This window comes from Zingiber officinale, chromosome 10A (assembly GCF_018446385.1).
Source record: "Zingiber officinale cultivar Zhangliang chromosome 10A, Zo_v1.1, whole genome shotgun sequence".
Lineage (NCBI taxonomy): Eukaryota > Viridiplantae > Streptophyta > Magnoliopsida > Zingiberales > Zingiberaceae > Zingiber > Zingiber officinale.
The window spans coordinates 32,698,792-32,705,080 of record NC_056004.1 but is presented as its reverse complement, the minus strand read 5'-3'; the positions used below and the strand labels follow the sequence as shown (position 1 = coordinate 32,705,080).

At 36.3% G+C, this 6,289-nt stretch overlaps 1 long non-coding RNA gene across 2 annotated transcripts; it reads right to left on the bottom strand.

The window, feature by feature from the left end:
• Positions 1-877: 877 nt before the first annotated feature.
• On the bottom strand, positions 878-6,067 carry LOC122027883. Of its 2 annotated transcripts, none has more exons than XR_006124558.1 (6): positions 5,511-6,067; positions 5,365-5,443; positions 5,186-5,287; positions 4,529-4,595; positions 1,272-1,351; positions 878-1,161 (listed from the first exon to the last, which is right to left on the bottom strand). It is a non-coding gene; the product is annotated as an uncharacterized LOC122027883 (long non-coding RNA). The 2 variants fall into 2 exon arrangements; XR_006124559.1 differs by having other exon boundaries at positions 878-1,144.
• Positions 6,068-6,289: the final 222 nt, after the last annotated feature.

Sequence of the window (6,289 nt, the reverse complement as noted above, 5' to 3'; positions counted from 1 at the left end):
AAAAGTTGAAGAAAAAGGTAGCAATTGGTACTTTAAATAGTGAGGTAAAAGCTGAAAACAAATTCAGTTTTACATGGGGTATTAAGTGTGTCCAAATTTTTTGTCACTAACCTTGAAATCCTTGGTAATTAATTGAAACTCTTGTATTTTTAGCAGCAAATGTTTTTATTACTTTTCCATTTCTTTACAAACCTGCTGGACAGGATTTTGATAGTACCAAGTTGTTGGAATTCTGAAATTGCATTAAGCTTTTTAATTGATTTACTAAAGCTGAAATAAAATGGAAATCAAGCTATCATTTGATTTAATGATTGAAAAGTTCTATGAAAATAAATTGCTGATGTTTGAAGTGAGGAAGCAGTAATTTTAGAATTCTGTGAGATAAATGCATAACTGTGCAATTCTGAAAAAGTTGAAGCAATGCAAATTCAGAAAATTTCGAATGAATGGAGTATCAAAAATTCAGAAATGATTCCAGGGAAAGGAGAAGCTTAGATGAAGTTTTGTAACGTGAAGCAACAAATGGAATGTTGGCATCATAAGCTTTTACTAAGATTTATTTGAATTGTTACAAAGATGAAATATCAATGACACTTAATAGCAATTGAAGGCTGATTTTGGGTGTAGAAAAAAAAAAACAAAAGAAGGCAGAGATGGATTTCAAGTGTGAAGTGATACTTAATTCAAGGAAATGAAAATCAGATCTGAAATTGAACAAATGAAAACCAAAAGTGATATATGCTGAAATAACAGCAATAAACAGAGATGCAGACACACAGGAAATGCAGAAAAAAAATTAGAAATCAGAAATGGAAGGATGAATTGTGCCAAACCTTTATGCTGTTGTTGAACTATAACACTTAGATTCAAGTTCAGTTTAAATGAGTTATCAAATGAATTCTTCACTTGAGGCCAACTCTTTACAATCCAAACTTTAATACTCAGTAATTCTGATTTGCAGTGCTAAATGGAATTGAAGATTGGTAGCTGAAATTTGTGTACAACAGAATTATGCTCAAAGTTACAAAAACATGATCAAATCTGAACATTCATGTTGTGCAGGAATGGAAAGCTAATGAAGACCACTGAACTTGGAAATACCATTGTAGTGCTAAGGACATCTTTCATCAAGAAATGCTGAAATCTGCAAAATGCTGAAATCTGCAAAGAGAAAATCTTTTGAAGGTTATTTCTGTGCCATTTTCTAAATTGGAAGTCGTTGTTATACGGTGTCATTGGAAAGGCTAATGAATACAGAAATTGAACATTACCAATATGCAGTAGTTGTGTATCAGAGGTGTATCAAAAATCTGGAGCAATGTTTAAATAAGGTAGCAACTCAAGTTAAAGCCTGCATGATGCAGAAACGAATAGTATTTCAGCCTTCTATAGCCTCTACAAATTATGAAACTCGAAACTGAAATTCAGCGACTCAATTTGCTGAATTAGCATTTCTAAGCCATTTTGAAAATGAGTTACATTAAGCAAGAGAACTAATTGTTCGAGTATGCACTGATAGGGGACTCAAGAAGCAAGATGAAGAAGTATTGAGATTTTTTGTTGGCTAAACAATGCAAAGTTGAAACAAAGCTAGAATTCTGTGTAAGGATCCAGAATTTCATTTAACCATGCTACATGGTGGAAGATTTTTTTTTTGTCAGATTCACATGATTTGATTTGAACTTTAGCTGATTACAAGTTCAATGTGATGACATATTCAGTTCTCTTGATGTAATATCAGTTGAACTAATGCCCAGGCTTACTTGTTATGGAATTTTGATGAAGAAAAAAAAACATGCTGGGAAGCTCGGGACAAGTTATCACTGCATAGAATCTGAAAAGAAATCAGAGATGGCTGTGCATACCAGTGATGAATTTAATCAAGAGCAGGAAGCTGAACCAAGTTAAGGAATGAAGGAACCACAGATTTGATTAGGAATGTTAAGGCTGAATCTGCAGAACAAACTCTTGACTATTAACTGAAAGATGGGAAAGGTAGAATTTCATGTCATGGCCGAAATTCATCATCACATAATATTCTGGTTCCATGTCTTCCACTTCAAGTTGAAACTTTGTCTTCTTCTTTGCTGAATCAGTATTAATTCTTTCATTCACATATACTTTTGTTCTCTTTTATAATGGTTGTAAATTTTCATAATTGTGCATCTTGATATCTGTGATGGAGGTAAAAATTAGATGAGAAGCAAGCTTATGGTAGTGGTTTTGCTATGAGTAGCTTGAGTTATCTCTACCATTTCAAGAATTGAGATTAGGATGAGAGCTACATTAAATTACCTTGTGAAAATTAGAAATGTTATCATTCTCATTTTATTCATGATGGATAAAATTATTAAGTGTTGAACCAAGGTAAGAATAGAATGCAGGAATGTTTGAGTTTATGAAACTTGATAATTTCAGGTAACTTCCTTTTACTATCTTTTGAACATGATCTAGAAGAGTTAGGAGAAGGAGGTACCATCTTAGTTGTTACTTTAGTTAGTTCACTTGCACGAGGCGTGCAAGATTAAGTGTGGGGGATTTGATAAGCTATGATTAGATACATTACTTTTGGGTTAATATGTGGTGTTCCATATACATTTGCATATTTTAATCTCCAATTTTGATCATATTTACCCAAACAAAGTCCTTATGCGCTTTATGATGTTTTTCCTTCTAATGCATGATTTATTCCTCATTATTTGAATTTGGTCTTGTAGGGTACTAAATGGATTCATGATTCAAGTGGAGGCTTGGTTCACCCAACCAAATGGAGTCCAAACCACATCTGGTTCAACTGAGTCTGAACCCAAGTCAAACCTTGATTTGAGCCAAAACCATAAGTATAAAATCAAAAATCTGGCACGATGAACAGTGAGCTTGCGCTATTGTTCATCGTGCAGTTTCTCTCTACACGATCGCTTGCTCCTCTCTGCATCCAGATCAGCGGATCAACTCTTCTTCATCGGCGTGGAGGTCCTCAGCATCCGGCGACCAGCTTCCGACCATCGGGCGTCTCCAGTGAGTTAATTCTATGGGCAGAATACTGTAGCAGCGGATCGTGATTTTCTCATCAGACCGGTGGCGTTCCTCCGGTGATCCTGGTCCATTTCCGACAGCGATTCATCCTTCGTAGCACTCCTTCCAGCTTTGCGATTCCAGCGCCAGTGAACCAGAGTGCAACAGTGCGTGATTTTAGAGTTCACGGGTTCGTTGAAGATTTTTATGGTTAATTGAGTGATTCCAATTGAGCTTGGAGCTAGAGGGCGCCATTCCGAGACCAGTTGGAGCATTCTCTGCGGTTCCTTGTGCGACGGCAAGGAGGAGAAGATTTGGTCTGAGATTTGGATTGTAAGGATGTTTAGTTTAATTGCACTTTGATTCTTTAGTGTAGATCTGCCTGTTTTTGTAATTGGAATCTGAATTTGTTACTTCATAGTATAGATTTGTTGGTAATTTTGTCTACTGCACGATTTTATTTATCATATTTCTGTTCTGTTCTGTTTTGCTAGTATTACTGCTGCAGTTTCTTTTGCTTTCTATGTTTTTGTGTTTAGCAATCCCTGTTTAATCCATTCATTGGCTGATAAGTAAGTTAGTTTAATAGAGTAATTAATTTCTGGTGTGGCTAGTTAGATTTGTGTTTAGTTCGTGTTAAGTTTTTTTTGTTCTGCAATGAATTGAAGTGAGTTCTGCATTTTGGTTTTCATTAGGTAATTTAATTAGTTAAGTAGATTTAGTTTTATATTAAATGCTGATAGCTTAAGATTAGTTCTCTAGTTTGTTTTAGATTAATTCAAAATTGTAAGTTTTGGTTATTTCAGTTTGGTTGAGTTTTATTCATTGCAAGTGTGGTATGTGGTGTTTGATTTCTTTTTCAGTAAGGATTTACTACTGTAGGAGGTAGTTGTAGTGATTGCAAATTCATTTCAAGTCTTATATTTCACTTTAATGTCAAATCACAGTTCATAACTAGAAAACCCAAAAAGAGTGTTCTAAATCCGAGACAAGCACGTTGCTAGCATGATCCTCGAAAAATTTGACCCGGCCCTTATACTAAAACATTTCCTTGTGTAGTTATGGGTTTTCGATTATTACATTAATTTGGGAGTTTATTTGTGACATATGTTTGGATAGCTACCAATCACCGGCATGCATGCAATGACATGATGCGTAAAATGTAACAACCATCATATATATATAAGCAGAACTCAGGTATGCTACATGAAGCCAGCATGCTCAATAAGGTATGTAAACATACAACATTCAAAACAAGTAAACATGGTATCTAGTTTTCATATATATATATATCCAATATCTAATATCTAGCATCTGGTATCTAGTATCTGCTAAATATCATAGACAACAATGTGAGATTGTATAGATATAGAAACGAGTAACTCAAAGATCGAGTGGATAAGTATTAAGCATAAGAAAAATACGAGTGTAGTCAAGGAAAATACAGGAACTATCCGAAATTACAGTTCATTCATTAAGATCAAAATATTAAAAGAAGCAAAGTAGGAAGTACCTGCCTTTAACTGTTGATCATGCTAAACCAATCCCTCGTCAAAAATGTCCATCTCAAAATTAGAGTCCTGCATCAATGTATTTTACTTAGCTACATCCATATAAATAAGATAGCTAAATAAAATCCCCAAGCCTAATTAGGGAAACCCCTAATTAATGATCATTAATTAATTCGCATTAAGGATTAACTTCACTTAATTTCCCTTTTCCTTCATATAATAATAATAACCACCTGTTAACTAATCTAATGATTCAATCAAACCCATTATGGAACAAATGGTACATCTATTCTTAAAACAACTTCCTTTACCTACGCTAATTATCCAATCTAGTTTAATTTCATCAATTACTAAGTATCATGAATCAAACATGCATAATTCTTCCACATAATCAATCTCTAACCACCACATCTAATAATCCAACCAACAATCAATCCAATGATCCTAAGAATGATCACATAACAATCTATATCAACCAATCACCATCAACAACTAATTAACCAAAGCAATACAGGAGATAATTTCCAATTCCATAGAAACACATTCCAATATCTAACACAACTGATCACAAACTTCATCCACTCTTATCTATTAATCAATCCAATCCACATCACAGTAATCGTATCAAATGTAGACATGAAACTACCTACGAAACTCACCTAAACACGGACGATCAGCTGGTGATCCACAGCCGAAGGTGTGCTTGCTGCCGGAAATATAGTCGTAGCGGGGTGAAGATGTGGATTTCCAAAACAATTACCCTACAACATAATCAAATCATCTACAGTTGAGTATTAGCCCCAAATCCAAGTCCACAAACCTAAAACAAGAACCCTACCTTCCATTGATCTTTAGGTTCTGTTCGTATCGCTAATATCTACAAGTATCCCAGCCATCACAAGGATTTTTGGCCGGAGCTACATCGTTCAGTCAACAATCAATCATCACATCACAAACAGAAAATGAGATCGAACCATGACTTACCCCTGATCCAGATTAGTGAAGAGGAAGAAAGACTCGGCACCCGGAAACTAGGGCACGGCGATGAAGAAACTGTGTCGGCGTAGCAATGTCGTCGGTATCGAGAGGGCCGCTGGAATCTTAGTAGTATGATAGCCAAGACTCGACGATGGCGAGGTGTGTGCTCGTGTAGGAGATCATTGCCTGCTGTAAGCTCGCGGGCGGTCGGCATGATCGCGGCGACACAAAGGAGAAGGCGATCAGCAAAGATTTAGGGCACAGATTAGGGACAAAGGAGGGACGACGACGGATAGCCGGAGGCGAAGGAGTAACGTCGCTGGTGCTCGCGGTGATCCGGCGACGTCGTGTGGCGTGGCGTGGTCGGAAGAGCTCGGCGTCGATGATCAGGATGGAGGAGGCCTAGTGAGTAGAGGGGTTAAGGAGGAGTAATCAGGCGAATCAGGTAGGGAAGATGGTCGGGGAAGAGGGGTTCGACCGAAGGCAAGTTTAGCGAAATCGGGGAGGAGGAAGCAGCGCGTCTGTGACGGATAGAGGACGAGCTCGGGTAAGGAAAGAGGGCTTCGGTCGAATTAATGGAATTTATTACTTAGGGTTAAATAATTCCAATCTTATGTTAATGAGATTAATCAACTCCCACTTAAGGGATATTCCAAACAGGCTTTCTCCAATAACTCTACACCTTAAATTATATTATACGAGCTCCAATTAAATCCAAAAAAAATTCAAAAAATTTTGAAAAATCTAATAAAATTATCTTTCAAATAATATTATTATTTAATTAT